We start from the raw sequence: 18563 nt of genomic DNA, 5'->3' as shown, positions 1-18563 counted from the left end.
ATACTACATGCGTCAGTCTCAATACTAGCTTACTATACCTGGTTCTAAAAAGAGAAACACCCCATCCCCAACCTCTGCTGTGGAGCAATCATAAGCAGTGATGTTTCCTGTACCTGTGATTTTCCTTTACAAGTATCTCAGTGTCAGCTAATGTAGGCTGACTGGTGACCTGATAAAGCCAGTATAAAAATAAAAATATAACGCAAAAACGTATACATAAACAGATGAAATGAAACAGAGAAAAGATATACAGAGTAAGAGTAAGAAATACAAGAAAAAGAATACAGGAAAATAAGAAAAGAATGTAGCAGACATAAAGAAACTCCTGGGAACAACAGAATAGAATTGATGGCTTGTTAGTTCAGTTGCCAGGAGGCTCTGTTTCTGGCAACCAGAAGAGCAAGACCACAACTCCCTTTTAGGTACCCCATGACTGATTTTTAACATTTTTATCATTGCCTGAAAAAATTAAAAAGTGACAAGCAAAGAAAAGATGTTATAGAAGACATAAGTCAGTACAGAAATCATGGTATTCAATAATAAAGATTACTATGATTAAATTAAATGTCTACCATTTTAAAATATATTCAAAATACTAAATGCAAATAATAGCTAAGTAATGGTCAAGAAGAACTGATAAGGGTGATGGGTTGAGGACCAAATTGGCTTTCTATTTCCATCAGAATTAATTTAATTTTAAAATGTCAGTACAGAATGAAAACTGAAGGTAATAAAATGAAGCACATTAATGTCTCTTAGACTAAATTAAATTCTTCTAGTAGGACTATAAAAATTTATAGTGAAATACATGGACAATTGAAATATGGACAACCATGTAAGTTTTTCCAAGTTATATGTCTCTATTTGGCATATTTTAAAATGTACTACATATTATATATAGATACATATATATACATATATGTATATATATATGACCAATTAAAGGTCAGAAAGAAACTATTAAAATTCAATATGAGAACATTATTTATTAGACACCTAGGGTTCAAGTCAAGTCAGCAAATTAAAAATCTTTTTTTGCTTAAACATGCTCAAATCCTGAGTTTTTAAAAGAATGTAGAATTCAACTCTAGAACATTTTCCCTTTTGTAGTTACAAACAACCAACTAAAACCTGTGTCCTTTTTTTAAATGTGATAAAATAGATCTAGAAGAGATCAGTTTCAACTAGAATCATAAGACCATGGAGCCTGGCCACTAATTGGCTGGATAACCATAAACACATAATCTCACAGGGCGTTGACTGCTTTATCTGCAGTGTAAAGGAAAAGGTTGAATTCTTTGGTCTCAGGTTTCTCCTGGCTCTTAAGAGGCTCTTATCAGTGCAGTGCAGCTTCACTGAACAACTCTATGAAACAAGTTAACATCCTACAATTCTATGAAAACCTTCACGTAATTCAAATTATTGTGTAGAATCCTCCTACACATCAATCAATAATGATACACAATCCATGGATTATAATAGAGCTTATTACTTTTGAACACTCCACTGGAGTAACACCAATACAAGAATGGGTACTTGTGGACAATGGAATTACAATCTATTGTTTTAAGACTTTATCCATTTTAGAGAGGAGAAAGAGAGAGAGAGAGAGAAAGAGAGAGAGAAGGGGGGGCAGGGAGCATCAACTTCCATATGTGCTTTGAACGGGCAAGCCCAGGGTTTCGAACTAGCGACCTCAGTGTTCCAGATAAATGCTTTATCCACTGCACCACCACAGGCCAGGCTATTTTTAAATAAATAACAAATATATGTAACATAAAACTTAAAGAGACATATACAAAAAGCATACAATAAACACCTGTAATTCAAAATGCCAAATATTCAAGTTGTAAAGCCAGTAGCCACAGCCACCATCACAGTTGCCTGGCCCATGCAGGTTCGCATTAGATTCGGACAGACGGTAATGAAACAATGGAGCCAAGAACTGGTGCGCCAACGTCTTTAATCCTAGCTTGCAACCAGCGGGCTCCAAAACCCACTCATTCAGTGCTTACAAAGCTATTGACTTATCCAAGTTTCCTAGAATCAAAGGTTTCTAGCTCACCAGCCTTATTCACCTCTATTTCCCATCTCCCTCTCTCTGCACAAACTGGCTTCTCCCTCAGCACTCTGCCATCTTGGCTGCCTCTCCTCTCCTCTCCTCCACACGGCCTTTCTCTGTTCTCCACCAGCATGGGCTCCTCCTAGAACGTAATCACTCTTCTCTCGGAACAACATGCTCTTCCTTTTAAAATCTTTTGGAGCGAAAGCCCTCCCCCAACACATATTAACATAATCACGCCCATCCCAAGCAAGAAGAGCAACTAATATTATCACCTGGGCGACTGGCTTTCACGTGGGCAGCGCCATCTTTAACAAAGTGAGCATAATATATTTTATCTGCCCAACACAAGTCAACTTTCAATATTTCCAACTAGGGAGAGTTAAAGAGTATATATATTTGTAAGGTATTTTTTCCCGCCAAGGAAGAAGGAAGGAGCGTAGCCACTAAGTGTGGAACAGCAAAAGCTTTATTTAGTACAGTGCATCCCTCCTGACGAGATTCTCTGGTCCCAGGGACAGAGGCCAGGGAAATCACATGGGGTAATCCGCGTGGGGGGTATTTAAAGGGTCTCGTCTAGGGTGGTCGAGTTGATATAATGTGGTAAAATCTCACTGGCTGACGGACGGGTCGCTCTTTTTCCAAAAACTTCTGGGAAGTTTCTTTTGGCGCGCATGGGTATGGGCGGCTCTAGCCAAGTTCCCATCTGGTTCCTCACATGACCTTTCCCCCTTTGCCACACCTTACAATACTATTATAGCTTTTCAAAAAAATCACATATTTGTATAGTATACTGTAGAGGTTTAAGACTCACAAATATGTTCCAATTATCACCCAGAAGCAAAATGAGGAAGGGGCCCTACATGTGGTAAGGTGCCAGAGAATTATAAAACTTAGTATTGGCAATGCCATTTTAAAGAGGAAAAGTCAGGCTTTCTGTCCTGTCCTTTCTTTGCAAAATTGAGGGAAAAGGATACAGAAATTTCCTGACTTACAAGAATGACTAGGGTCATTTGGTTTTAAGTTCTCTGAAAGAATTAAGGTTATCTGAAGAACTCCCTTTCCCTTTCAAAAAGAGGCAAAATTTACATACCACCCTACACTGATCTTAGCTCTCCTTCCTTTTCTGGAATACTGAGATTAACAGGTACCTCTAGGCAAAGGAGAAGAGACAGACACTAAAAGGTTTATGAATGTCTTTGATTGTATTACCTTAAAAGTTTTAACATTTTTTGTAAATCCCCTAGACCAGGGAGGGGTAGTCAACCTTTTTATACCTACTGCCCACTTTTTTTTTTCTGAAGCTGGAAACGGGGAGAGACAGTCAGACAGACTCCTGCATGCGCCCGACCAGGATTCACCCAGCACGACCACCAGGGGCAACGCTCTGTCCACCAGGGGGCGATGCTCTGCCCCTCTGGGGCATCGCTCTGCCGCAACCAGAGCCACTCTAGCGCCTGGGGCAGAGGCCAAGGAGCCATCCCCAGCGCCCAGGCCATCTTTGCTCCAATGGAGCCTTGGCTGCGGGAGGGGAAGAGAGAGACAGAGAGGAAGGAGGGGGGGGGAGGGTGGAGAAGCAGATGGGCGCTTTTCCTATGTGCCCTGGCCGGGAATCGAACCCGGGTCCCCCGCACGCCAGGCCGACGCTCTACCGCTGAGCCAAGTGGCCAGGGTCTACTGCCCACTTTTGTATCTCTGTTAGTAGTAAAATTTTCTAACTGCCCACTGGTTCCACAGTGTTGGTCAGATAAGTTTGTAAATATGATATATATGTTTGCTCACTTATAGTTTGCATTGGGTGTGGGGGACAGACTGTAAGCAGGCAGGATTCTTACAGCCTAAGGCAGGGGTCCCCAAACTTTTTACACAGGGGGGCAGTTCACTGTCCCTCAGACCATTGGAGGGCCAGATTATAAAAAAACTATAAACAAAACCCTATGCACACTGCACATATCTTATTTTAAAGTAAAAAAAACAAAACGGGAACAAATACAATATTTAAAATAAAGAACAAGTAAATTTAAATCAACAAACTGACCAGTATTTCAATGGGAACTATGGGCCTGTGTTGGGCAGATAAAATGTATTATGCTCACTTTGTTAAAGAGGCCATTGCCCAGGTGATATTAATGTGTGTTGAGAATTGTTGTAGCCTGAGGCTTGGTTTTGGGATTAAGCCTGTCCCACCCTTTTTGGTGTGAGGTGGTACAATCCTATCATGCCTCATAGAAGTGATTTTGTATTAGAGACTTCCCCATTATGTATATTGGATTAAGGGTTTGGATTTCTACACTATAAAATGGGAACGGAGCGGGAGTTTGCTCTCTTGGTTCCTGAGGTTAGCATGAGAGAGCAGAGAGAATAGAGCCAGCAGCGGGAGGAGGCCACGTGGAGAAGGCCAGGAAAAGCAGCCAAGATGGCGGAGTACTGAGTGAGATGCCAGTTTGTACAGAGTTTGTATCTGGGATAAGGAAGGAAATGGGGAACTGAGGAGAATAAGACTGTTGAGCTAGAAACCTTTGATTCTAGGAAACTCGGATAAATCAGTAGCTTTGTGAGCACTGAATGTGACTGGGTTTTGGAGCCCAGTGTGTATTTTTACTTGCCCGCCGGGTGCAAGCTAGAGTAAAGGCTATGGCCCACCAGTTTTTGGCTCCATGGTTTCTTTACCGACTGTCCGAATCCAATGCGAACCTGCATGAGCCAGGCAGCTCTGATGCTGGCCATGGCCCTGCCTCCTGGCTTTACAGCCTGCTTTTGGCTAATGAGATGGTCAATGTCCGGTTCCATATTTGTCAATGCTAGCCGTAACAAGTGATATGACGCGCTTCTGGAGCCGTGACAAGTGTGTCCCGCGTCTCCGGAAGTAGTACTGTATGTGAGCGACGCCACGCTTTGCGGCGCAGCCACATAGAATACTTCAGGAGCACAGGATGCACCCTCTCACTAACCACCAACGAAAGAGGTGCTCCTTCCGAAAGTGCGGCGAGGGCTGGATAAATGGCCTCAGGGGGCCACATGCGGCCTGCAGGCCATAGTTTGGGGACCCCGTCCTAAGGCTTAGTTTTGGGACTAAGCCTTTCCCACCCTTTTTGATGTGGGGTGGTGCAATCCCATCATGCCTCAGATAAGTGACTTTGTATTAGACTGAGTTCCCTATTTTGTATATTGGATTAAAGGTTTTGAATTCTGCACTATAAAGTGGGGCAGACCGGGAGCTCGGGAGCTCACGCTCTCGGTTCCTGAGATTAGCATTACAGGAGAGAGCAGAGAGGAGAGCAGAGAGAGGCCACGTGGAGGAGGCCAGGAGAAGCAGCCAAGTGTTGAAGGAGAAGCCAGTTTGTGCAGAGAGAAGGAGATGAGGAACAGAGGTGAATAAGGCTGGTGAGTTAGAAACCTTTGATTCTAGGAAACTTGGATAAGTCAGTAGCTTTGTGAGCGCTGAATGAGTGGGTTTTGAAGCCCAGTGTATGTTTTTACTTGCCTGCCAGGTGCAAGCTGAGATTAAAGATGATGGTCCACCAGTTCTTGGCTCCATTGTTTCATTACTGTCTGTCTGAATCTAATGCAAACTTGCATGTGAACGGCCAAAATGGTGGCTCCTGGCCATAATTTTGGCGTCATCTGTGGCAGGATTCAGAGATCGGTATGGAGCCGCTACCTTTGATGTGCATGGTAGAGGACTGGTTGCTGTTATGGTTCCCCATGGCTATCCTTTTGGAGACTGTAGGCTGGCTGACTTTTACAGCCGTGCATGAGGAAACCGAGAGCTCTGTGGAAGAGGCTGCCCAGGACCTGCAAACCGAGCAGTGGAAGGAGCTGGAGCAAACATGAGAGAAAGAGATGCCAACCCTGGAGCTGAATGAAGCAAGCACCGGAGGAGGCCGACCAGGTTCGTGAGATTCATTTGGAAACGGAGCAGACGCTGGAGAAGGAATCACAGGTTCGTGAGTTGGAGATTGCCCTGGACGTTGTGGAGAGCCAGCAGTAGCGGAAGGCTGAGGCTGGGGCTGAGGCCTGTACTGCAAGGCTGGCAGCAGGAGCTGATGTTTCCAGTTCCTCTTTGGAGGATGAGGAGAATTGGGCTGGAGTGGCATTCCACAGTCTCCCTCTCTTGCTGCTGGGCTCTCACAGAAGGTGGTGAGAGCCCAGCAGCAAGAAATACTTACTATGTTCCTGGTAGGTCTGCGATTTTGGAACATAGGGGTGGATCATGCTCTCCGGAGCAGAGATGAAAATGCTGACCACCATTGCCATGTGCCCCTCTTTGGGACAGTGTAAGACCGGCCAGGATGGCAGGAATGAGGGGGGTGGCTGACGCCCCATGTGCATAGACTGATTTCCTGAACTACGACGGGAGTGAGCACGGCTCCTTTGTTGGATGGACTTACGGATTTTGGACAATGTGAAATACCCTGATGGGGTGGGAGGTGGCTTTGCTAGAGGCCCTTCCCCTGCCCCGAGAAGCTTTTCCCATGGCTAAAAGGAAGGCTGAGGACATTTTGCGCTTTTGGCAAAGTGCTCAGAGACTGGTGAAATGTACCTTTGTAATTGTTGAAATTGTATGATTTGTCATGTTGTAATTTGGGTAATGTGCCTAATTTCCTTGTACAGGAATACCTGTGCTTTAGATTGTGAAGTGAGCAAAAGGGGTGGAATGTTGGTCAAATAAGTTTGTAAATATGATATATATGTTTGCTCGCTTATAGTTTGCATTGGGTTTGGGGAAAAGGCTGTAAGTAGGCAGGATACTTACAGCCTAAGGCAGGGGTCGGGAACCTTTTTGGCTGAGAGAGCCGTGAATGCCACATATTTTAAAATGTAATTCCATGACAGCCATACAACAACCCATGTACGTTACGCATTATCAAATAAAAATTTGGTGTTGTGCCGGTTCAAAACCCTGGCTTGCCTGGTCAAGGCACATATGGGAGTTGATGCTTCCTGTTCCTCCCCCTTCTCTCTTTCTCTCTCTCCACCCCTCTAAAATGAATAAATTAAAAAAAAAAAATTTGGTGTTGTCCCGGAGGACAGCTGTGATTGGCTCTAACCACCCGCAACCATGAACATGAGCCATAGGAAATGAATGGATTGTACTACGTGACAATGTTTTATATATATATATATATATATATATATATATATATATATTTTTTTTTTTTTTTTTTTTTTTTTTTTGCATTTTTCCGAAGCTGGAAACAGGGAAAGACAGTCAGACAGACTCCCGCATGCGCCCGACCGGGATCCACCCGGCATGCCCACCATGGGACGACGCTCTGCCCACCAGGGGGCGATGCTCTGCCCATCCTGGGCGTCGCCATGTTGCGACCAGAGCCACTCTAGCGCCTGAGGCAGAGGCCACAGAGCCATCCCCAGCGCCCGGGCCATCTTTGCTCCAATGGAGCCTTGGCTGCGGGAGGGGAAGAGAGAGACAGAGAGGAAGGCGCGGCGGAGGGGTGGAGAAGCAAATGGGCGCTTCTCCTGTGTGCCCTGGCCGGGAATCGAACCCGGGTCCTCCGGACGCTAGGCCGACGCTCTACCGCTGAGCCAACCGGCCAGGGCGACAATGTTTTATATTTTTAACATTATTTTTTTTTATTAAAGATTTGTCTGCAAGTGAGATACAGCCATCAAAAGAGCCACATCTGGCTCGCGAGCCATAGGTTCCCAACCCCTGGCCTAATGCTTAGTTTTAAGACTAAGCCTTTCCCACCCTTTTTGATGTGGGGTGGTGCAATCCCATCATGCCTCAGATAAGTGACTTTGTATTAGAGAGTTCCCTATTTTGTATATTGGATTAAAGGTTTTGAATTCTGCACTATAAAGTGGAGCAGACTAGGACCTTGTGCTCTCAGTTCCTGAGATTAGCATTACAGGAGAGAGTAGAGAGGAGAGCAGAGAGAGGCCACATGGAGAAGGCTAGGAGAAGCAGCCAAGATGGCGGAGAGTTGAAGGAGAAGCCAGTTTATGCAGGGAGGAGATGGGAACAGAGGTGAATAAGGCTGGTGAGCTAGAAACCTTTGATTCTAGGAAACTCGGATAAGTCAGTAGCTCTGTGAGCACTGAATGAGTGGGTTTTGGAGCCCAGTGTGTTTTACTTGCCCGCTGGGTGCAAGCTGAGATTAAAGATGATGCCCACCAGTTCTTGGCTCCATTGTTTCATTACCGTCTGTCCGAATCTAATGCAAACCTGCATGTGAATGGCCATGATGGTGGCTCCTGGCCATACACACAGTAATGGTGATTTATAAAGTAGGGAAGTAACTTTACTTTATAAAATTTATAAAGCAGAGTTACAGCAAGTTAAAGCATATAATAATAATTACTTACCAAGTACTTTATGTCGGATTTTCACAAAGTTTGGCAGAATAAATCTTTATAAAACAACTTACTATAGTTAAATCTATCTTTTTATTTATACTTTGGTTGCTCCGCTACCGCCCACTATGAAAGCTGTAATGTCCACTAGTGGACGGTAGGGACCAGGTTGGCTACCACTGCCATAGACAAATGTTATAATCTTGTTAATGACTGTGTCATGCTGTCATGCCCCCCCAACTTGTATGTAGTCAAAGGGTATATAACCAGCCTCTGAAATATACTTGGGGCTGCATGATTTGGGTCTGAATAATCCCCCGTGTATGCTGCCAGCTTAATCAATAAAACTCCTCAAAATTCATTTTTGGACTTGGTGTCTCTACCTAAACCTGCTGAAGTAAGGTATGGTACTTTTCAGAATCTGGGGTATGGTACTTTCCAACAGACATATCATAAACTGAAAAAGCATTTATTCAATAATTATCATCAAATTCTGTATGCCAGACACAGTGCTAGGCTCCGGGAACACAGTGGCTGTCACAAAGGAACCCCACTTGTGATGTTAATATTCAGATGAGAAGCAGTAGGAAACAGAGCTATAAACAAGATAATTACAGACTGGTAAGTGCTATAAAAGAAACAGGGGGCTGAGACAGGACAGTTCTTTTACTTCTGGTGATCAAATTAAAAAGAAAACCTTTGGGAAAAAATGCTTAATTACACTAATGAGAAGGAGCCACTCATGTAAAAATAAAGAAAAAGCTAATTCTTCACAAAGGAACCAGCAAGTTTAAAATCCTGGCAATAGTAAATACTCTGACCAAGGAAATGTGAGAACTGGGTGAAGTCAGATAATGTCCTCACAGGCACCAAGATGAAGTATATGCAAATGTGCCAGAAATCTCTAAGAGGGCCTGAGAACATTAAAAAAAAATGCTTATTCTAGACTCTAAGATTTCAGAAGTATCCTACAAATATATTCTTAATTTTAGAAAGAGACCCACCCTGAAGATAAAATGCATGAACAGAAAACAAATTAAGCAAAACATAAAGAATGACAACCCCCAGGAGAGATAACATTCATATTCTCGGTGGTCCAAAAATACAAGGTCTCAAAAAGTACCACAACAGCAAAATATATTAAAGGTGCCTCGTCACAAAGCAAAATAGGTGGAAAACACATATATAAATGCAAAAAGCCTTTTTTAAAAGGCTCAAGAAGGTCCAAAATTTTTAAATACTTCACAAAGGAGAGAGAACCCTTGAGCCACAAAGTTCAAAAAAGGCACTGGCCCACCCATCCCTTCTGTCTAGTTAAGGGCCCTGGCCAGGTGGTTCAGTGGATAGAGCATTGTCTTGGCATGCAGATTCAATCCCAATCAGAGCATGTATAAGAAGTAACCAATGAGCGCACAACTAAATGAAACAACTAAGTGGTCAAGTTGATGATGCCGCCCCCCCAAATCAATGAAAAAAATTTTAAAAGAATAATAAACTACTGGAAAATAAAACTTGTTTAAATACCAGACACTGAAATGAGAGCCCAAATTAAAATACCATCAGAAAAATATTAATTGTGAAACAACATTCTAACAGATAATAAAAACATGTGAGAAAACTATGGCCACTAAAAAGGATGAAGATTATTGTTTCAAAATGACCCAAAAGAAATTAAAAAATAGCTGAAGTGCTTTTAAGTAGCAATAAATCAAAATTACAACAACTCAGAAATATCATGCCAATGCAATAGGAAGAGCTATTAAGACTCACAAAATGAGAGAGACTAGCTTTCAGAAACAAAGGCTACATTAGAAAGAATAGAAAAAGAAATAGACTCCCCATCCCCCCCCACAAAAAAGCCCCCCAAGGAAAAACATTATAAGATGAATGAAAATAATGTACAAGAAACAAAAGAAAGCAACAGTAATAAGGTGATTCAATAAATATATAATTGGAACCAGACAGTTTTTTCAAATTATGCTGCAAGCAGATCTTCTTAAAATAAGAGCTGAATCTAAACAATGAAAGGATAAATAGTATATTAGGGATATTCAACCTAGAATAGTCCTAATATAAACTATAAGGCTTTTAAAAAAGTTATTTAACCATCCAATTAAAAAGACCAAGTCACTACAAGAAAATACATCATAAAGTCAAGAAACTTCACAACAGCTTTATTTTATATCCAAACACAATGAAACAAAACATTTTAATAAAACTCAAGCACAAAAAAATGTGAGTCTAGGACTTTATATACGTCAAACTGGGCTTCAAATTTAAAAGCATAGATATTTAACAAGAAGTAAGTCTTTGAGTCAAGTCAGAAAGGCCTGAGAAAGAACTGAAGAACAGTAAATATCCAGAAAATGACTTAAAAATATTCAGGAAAAAATCTGATCATCTGAACTAAAGACATTTAACTACAGAATTAAAACTAACCATAAAGATAAAAATGATAGGCCTTGGCTGGTTGGTTCAGTGGTAAAGCATCAGCCTAGCGTGTGAAACCTTCGGTTTGATACCGGGTCAGGGCACACAGAAGTGCCCATCTGCTTCTCCACCCCACCCCCTCTTGCTTCTTTTTCTGTCTGTCACTTCTCTCTCTCTTCTCCTCCCCTCCTGCAGCTATGAGAGTTGGCCCCAGGCGATAAGGATGGCTCCATGGCCTCCCCTCAGGTGTTAAAAAGAAAAAAAAAAAAGGCTTCAGATGGGCCTCAGATGGGCAGAGCATCACCCCCTAGTGGGCTTGCTGAGTGGATCCCCATCCAGGCACATGCAGGAATCTGTCTCTGCCTCCCCTCCTCTCACTAAAAAAATAAATAAAAGATAAAAATGACATAATAGCATGTTTAGGTACAACATAGAAAACAACAGGTAAAAAATGGGAGAAAATTGGACAGAGTAAGTCAACATTAGAATAGACCAGCAATTTTCAACCAGTGTATCACAAGAATTTTTAAAATATGCAATACCTGACTATTCAGTCAGGGGCACTGATCTCTTTTTCCTTAAAACTGTCAAATAAAAAAAATGACAAGAGCCAACACAATAAAAGCCATCTGGTGTGAATGAATCAAAATTATATCTATTTTTTTGTCAGATAAGCAAAAATATATATTTTTTGGTGTGCCACAGATTTTTGTAATTAGCTTATACGTGCCATGAGATGAAAAAGGTTGGAAATCACTGGAATAGACATTAACTGCCTCACAGATATAAATTCCTAGAAGGGAAGGATCATCACTTAATTTAGACGCTGTGAGTGAAGGATCTTGCTCTCTAAAAAAAAAGAAAGAAAGAAAAAGAAAAGAAAGAACGTGATTAGGTGGTGGCACAATGGATAGAGCACTGACCTAGGATGCTGAGGACCCAGGTTCAAAATATGAGGTCGCTGGCTTGAGCATGGGATCAGACATGACCTCTGGTTTGAGCAAGGGGTCACCAGCTCAGCTGGAGCCCCCCTCCCCTGGGTCAAGGGACATATGAGAAGCAATCCATGAACAACTAAGGTGCCAAAACTATGAACTGATGCTTCTTATCTCTCTCCCTTCCTGTCTGCCCCTCCCTCGCTAAAAAAACAACAAAAATAAACAAACTACATGGATCTAGTAATTATCAGATAGTGCAGTTCTCTACAGTACAGCTAAGAATTCATAAAATTTAGTATAACATAAACTAAAAATAAACATGAAAAATTTAAAGTGAAAAAGGAATAGGCAGCAAAATACAAATGTCACAAAAACCTGTTAAGGACTAGCAACATCAAAGTACAGACTATTTTAAGAATCACACAGCTGCTTTGCACAAGTCCATGGAGATAAATTTTAAGACTTAAATGAAATCTGTAACTCTGGGGAAAAACTGTACCAACTGACCCCAGCAGACATAAAAAGATTAAATAAAGAAATTTCACAGAAGAAAAGGAGAAAGTTATCAGAACTCAACCATCAAAAACATCAGGTACGGATGGGTCCAGTAAGAAAACCTGGTAAAACACTAAAATAGATAGTCCTACCATTACACTATTCAAGAACATAGGAAAAAAAATAAAGGTACACTTTAATGAAGACAGCATAAACAGACATCTAACGTGACAAAGACTACTAAGAGAAACACACAGAAAATTACAAATCTTCATTTATACTGATATAAAAAAATCTCATATGAAGCTCTGGCCAGGTGGCATAGTGCACAGAGCAATGCCCCAGTGCACTGAAGTCAAAGGTTCAATCCCAGTCAGGGCAGACTAGAAGCAACCAATGGGTGCACAACTAAATGGAACAAGTTAATGCTTGTCTGTCTGTCTGTCCCAAAACTTATTCACATTGCTGATATACTCTAGTCATGTAAAGAATATGGCTGAATTTATTAAAGATGCAGACTCTTAAACTCAGCTCTAATACTCACTTATTAAAGGACTTTGATTAAACTATTATACACTTACTGGCCCAACTTTCTGCATTTCAAAATTAATACCTACACTACAACTAAAGCAGTGGTTCTCAAAGTGTGTGCCAAGGCGCACTGGTGCGCCCTAGAAGATTTCCAGTTGTGCCCTATGGTATTCCAGAGAAATATATGCCTGTTGGGGACCGAAAGACCAACAAGGTTTTTGGAGTTTAGATTTCTGGAGGACAAAGCTGTGGGGAATTGGCTGTAAGCTGACAGACTGCCCAACCCCCCACCTCACTTGCCTGATTAGGTTACAAAGGCTGTTAAGCTGGGGTGCTGGATTGTTTACACTACCCCCCATGTTCCCCGGAAAGACTGGAGGCAAGTTTCTTCTATCCTTTGTTTGGTGTAAAGTTAAGATGATATGTATGGTGGGGGTTTTTTGCACTCAACACAATTAAGAGTAAAAAGAGGAATTCTTCAATGTATTGACGAGGAAATGAGTTTGCCTTTCAAATATATGCCCAAATATTGAAGAAATCGCTAGGATACATCAGGCTCATGTTTCTCATAAACACAAGAATGAAAAAACACATTCACCCCGGGACCTGCTAAATTTACTAAATCTTACTAAGAATGTATCTATATATATATAAAAAGATAACTTTTTTGTCGTTTTTAATTTCTTAACCCTTCTTTTTTTATGAATTCTAAAAACCATAACACAAAAATGTAACAAAAATGATTTTTAATGTCAGAATAAATTTAATTTTGTTGTATTTATTTCATTTAATTACCATAAAAGCATGCATAGACTTTATATTTTCTTTAATATTTGACTTAATTATTATAACATATTTCTCAGAAATTCATATATAGTGCACCTACAATTATTTGTAGAATTTTAAATGAGCCCTGACTTCGAAAGTTTGAGAACCATTGCCCTAAAGAGTCACAGTGAAAATTGCAGATGTCAATAGCCTAACAAAGAGTAGGCATCTGCTTACCATCACCCACAGCAAAACTTAAGTCACTCAAGCACTTGAAAACATTTGAGCCTGTAGTAATTATCTCTAAGAATTCAAAGCCCTTTGGGATCACATACTTATATGTACATATTCCACACAAATAAAATGGAGCAACCACTGGGATAAAGAGAATGGCAACAAAATAAACATTCCCATATACAATGGTAAGATAGGAAACTCACTAATCAAAAATCACAAAACTAGCTAATGTGGTTTGGGGTCTCCAAAAAACAGAAAAATCTACCAAGATAGTCATATAAAAATAGTCATTTGATGCCTCTTCAAGCCTCAAAAAACTTGAATCATAATTTTTTCTGAAATTAAACAACTGGCCCTTCAGAATAATATATTTCAAAAGTAAAAATTGCCCTTTTCTACCTAAAATAAAGACCATTAAAGTTGGATATGATTAGAAAAAGATTCACTGCTGCTTACTACGTAATCTTTGAACCGCAGACAAAATAATATGTCCACAAAGGAGTTAGAGCGATTTTAAGATATCAAACTCTTTCCAAGCATCCTCAAAGGCTGCATTTATGTGTAATTAATTGCATGAAAATAGTCATGATCACCTTCTCCCTAAATCAAGTCCTCAAAATATCTTTGTTGGGTAAATAATTTAGCTTAAGTTGAGTTACTATATGTGTAATGGAAGGTGGGAAGGAGGTACATTTATCTAAAAAACTATTCTGTAATATCAACATCTTACTATTATCCTGTGACAAAAGGTCATAAGCTCTAATCGCCTCATTTTGTATGAAAATAAAAGGCTAGAGAAACTGATTGATCCAAAATTACCAATTAACTGGTGGCAGAACAGAATTAGAATCCAAGTCTCCTGTTTTCAGTGCTCTCCCCTCTAGTAACACTGTTTTTGGTTTTTTGATGTTTTCCTTTGTACATCTACCCCCTAACCCCAGCTTCATGCAGTCAGTAATTTAAACTGTACTAATGATAACAGGTCAAACCAACGCTGTTCATTTTATGAGAATTCTGCTTTTATCCTCATAACAGACATCTTTGACCAAAGCCTTAAATTCTATGGCACAGATATTCTAAAAAACATACAAGCATTTAAAAAACATATTAACTACTTTTAAAACTATAAAAAAATTCAAAAATATTATAGACCAAATATTGCGACAATGGATATTACTCTCAAAAATAAAATAAAAAACTTGTTAAAAAGGATATTGAAATATTAAAAGAGAAGCAGTTGGAGATGACAAATATCAGAAATGAAGACCACAATGGAAGCAATTAAAAACAGGATGGATAGAGCTGAGGATTGAAACAGCAAGTAGGAGGACAAGTGGAATGAAGGCATGAAAGCAGAGAAGAAAAAAGAAAGGAGACTCAAAAAGTCTGAGGAAACAGAGAGCTCTGTGACAACATGAAGAGAAATAATATCCGCATTATAGGGATTCCTGAAGAAGAAGAGAAAGAACAAGAGAGACTTTCTTCAATCATATCATAGCTGAAAACTTCCCTAAACTAATGCAGGAGAAACAATCACATGAAGAAGCACAGAGAACTCCATTAAAGAAAAACCCAAAGAAACCTACACCAAGACACATCATAATTAAAATACCAAAGCTGACCCTGGTTGGTTGGTTCAGTGGTAGAGCGTCGGCCTGGCATGCAGGAGTCCCGAGTTCGATTCCCGGCCAGGGCACACAGGAGAAGCGCCCATCTGCTTCTCCACCCTTCCTCCTCTCCTTTCTCTCTGTCTCTCTCTTCCCCTCCCGCAGCCAAGGCCTCACTGGAGCAAAGTTGGCCCGGGTGCTGAGGATGGCTCTGTGGCCTCTGCCTCAGGCGATAGAATGGCTCTGGTTGCAACAGAGCGACGCCCCAGATGGGCAGAGAATCACCCCTGGTGGGCGTGCCGGGTGGATCCCGGTCGGGTGCATGTGGGACTCTGTCTGACTGCTTCCCCATTTCCAACTTCAAAAAAATACAAAAAAAAAAAAAAAATACCAAAGCTAAGTCATAAAGAGAAAATATTAAAAGCTGCTAGAGAAAAAAAGGCTATCACCTACAAAGAAGCCCCGATTAGGATGACAACAGACTTCTCAACAGAAACACTGAGGCCAGAAGGGAATGGCAAGAAATATTCAAAGTAATGCAGAACAAGAACCTACAACCAAGACTACTTTATCCAGCAAGGCTATCATTTAAAATTGAAGGAGAAATAAAAAGCATCCCAGACAAAAAAAATAAACTCAAGGAATTCATTACAATCAAACCAATGCTACAGGAAATGTTAAGGGGCCTGTTGTACACAGATCAAAGTGGGAAAAGAATATAGCAAAAGAGGAATACAGCTTTAAAGAATAAAATGGCAATAAACAACTAAATATCAATAATAACCTTAAATGATCCAATCAAAAGACATAGGGTAGCTGCATGGATAAGAAAACAGGACCCTGCCCTGGCTGGTTGGCTCAGTGGTAGAGCGTTGGCCTGGCATGCAAAAGTCCCGGGTCCAATTTCCGGCCAGGGCATTTCAGGAGAGGCACCCATCTGCTTCTCTACACCTCCCCCTCTCCTTCCTCTCTGTCTCTCTCTTCCCCTCCTGCAGCCAAAGCTCCATTGGAGCAAGGATGGCCCAGGCGCTGGGGATGGCTCCATGGCCTCTGCTTCAGGAGCTAGAGTGCCTCTGGTCGCAACAGAAGCGACGCCCTGGATGGGCAGAGCATCGCCCCCTGGTGGGCATGCCAGGTGGATCCCGGTAGGGCACATGCAGGAATCTGTCTGACGGCCTCCCCATTTCCAGCTTCAGAAAAATACAAAAAAAAAAAAAGAAAGAAAGAAAAGAGTACCCGTACATATGCTGTCTACAAAAGATTCACCTTAAAACAAAAGATGCATATAGGTTGAAGGTAAAAGGATGGAAAAAAACATTTCATGCAAATGGAAATAAAAAAAAGCTGGGGTAGCAATACTTATATCAGACAAAATGGACTTTAAACCAAAGGATATAGTAAGAGATAAAGAAGACCACTACATAATGATAAAGGGAGCAATCCAACAGGAAGATACAATTATTATAAATATCTATACACCTAATATAGAAGCACCTAAATATATAAAGCAGACTTTGATGGATATAAAGGGTGAGATCAACAGCAATACTATAATAGTAGGGGATTTCAATACCCCACTAACATCACTAGATAGATCCTCAAGAAAAAAAATTAACAAAGAAATAGACTAAAGGACACACTAGAACAACTCGATTCAATAGATATCTTCAGAACCTTTCACCCTAAAGCAGCAGAATATACATTCTTTTCAAGTGCTCATGGTACATTCTCTAGCATAGACCACATGTTAGGACACAAAAGTGGCCTCAACAAATTTAAGAAGATTGAAATCATATCAAGCACTTTCTCTGATCACAATGGAATGAAACTAGAAATCAATCACAACAGAAAAACTCAAAAATTCTCAAACACATGGAAACTAAATAGCAGGTTGTTAAATAACAAATGGAGTAAGAATGAGATCAAAGAAGAAATAAAAAATTCCTAGAAACGAATGATAATGAGCATACAACAACTCAAAATTTATGGGAAAAGCAGTACTGAGAGGGAAGTTCATAGCATTACAGGCATACTTTAAGAAGCTAGAAAAAGCTCAAATAAACAACTTAATCCTGCACCTAAAAGAACTAGAAAAAGAAGAGCAAGTAAAGCCCAAATGTAGTAGAAGGAAGGAAATAATAAAGATCAGAGCAGAAATAAATGACATAGAAGCTAAAGAAACAATACAGAGGATCAATGAAACCAGGAGCTGGTTCTAAGAAAAAAAGAGAAAGGACTCAAATAAATAAAATTAGAAATGAGAGTGGAGAAATAACAACTGACACAACAGAAATACAAAATATTGTAAGAAAATACTATGAAGAACTGTATGCCAAAAAACTAGACAACCTTGATGAAATGGACAAATTCCTTGAAACATACAATCTTCCAAAAGTCAATCTGGAAGAATCAGAAAACCTAAACAGACCGATTACAACAAATGAAACACTGGGCCTGATGGCTTCACAAGTGAATTCTACCAAATATTCAAAGAACTAACTCCTATCCTTCTCAAGCTATTTCAAAAAATTCAAGAGGAAGGAAGTCTTCCAAGCTCCTTTTATGAGGCGAGCATAATTCTGATTCCAAAACCAGGCAAAGACAACACAAAGAAAGAAAATTATAGGCCAATATCCCTGATGAATATAGATGCTAAAATCCTCAACAAAATATTAGCAAACCGGATCCAAAAATATGTGGAAAAAAATCATACACCATGATCAAGTGGAATTTATTCTGGAGAGGCAAGGCTGGTACAATATTTGCAAATCAATCAATGTGATTCATCACATAAACAAAAGGAAGGAGAAAAACCACATGATAATTTCAATAGATGCAGAAAAAGCATTTGGTAAAATCCAGCACGCATTCATGATCAAAACTCTCAACAAGGTGCAAACACAGGGAACATACCTCAACATGATAAAAGCCATCTATGACAAACCCACAGCCAACATCATACTCAATGAGAAAAAATTAAAAGCAATCCCCTTAAGATCAGGAACAAGGCAGGGGTGCCCCCCTTTCACCACTCTTATTCAACATAGTCCTGGAAGTGCTAGCCACAGCAATCAGACAAGAAGAAGAAATAAAAGGCATACAAGTTGGAAAAGAAGAAGTAAAACTATCATTATTTGTAGATGATATGATATTGTATATAGAAAACCCTAAAGTCTC

At 40.4% G+C, this 18563-nt stretch overlaps 1 protein-coding gene across 4 annotated transcripts in view; it reads right to left on the bottom strand.

Annotated features, from left to right (window-relative positions):
* MKLN1 (muskelin 1) overlaps window positions 1–18563 on the bottom strand; it is a 328173-nt gene that overhangs the window by 114472 nt on the left and 195138 nt on the right. The gene's annotated exons all lie outside the window — the stretch shown is intronic.

This window comes from Saccopteryx bilineata, chromosome 2 (genome assembly GCF_036850765.1).
Source record: "Saccopteryx bilineata isolate mSacBil1 chromosome 2, mSacBil1_pri_phased_curated, whole genome shotgun sequence".
Lineage (NCBI taxonomy): Eukaryota > Metazoa > Chordata > Mammalia > Chiroptera > Emballonuridae > Saccopteryx > Saccopteryx bilineata.
Note: the sequence above shows the minus strand (reverse complement) of the source record. Positions and strands in the feature narration are given on the sequence as shown.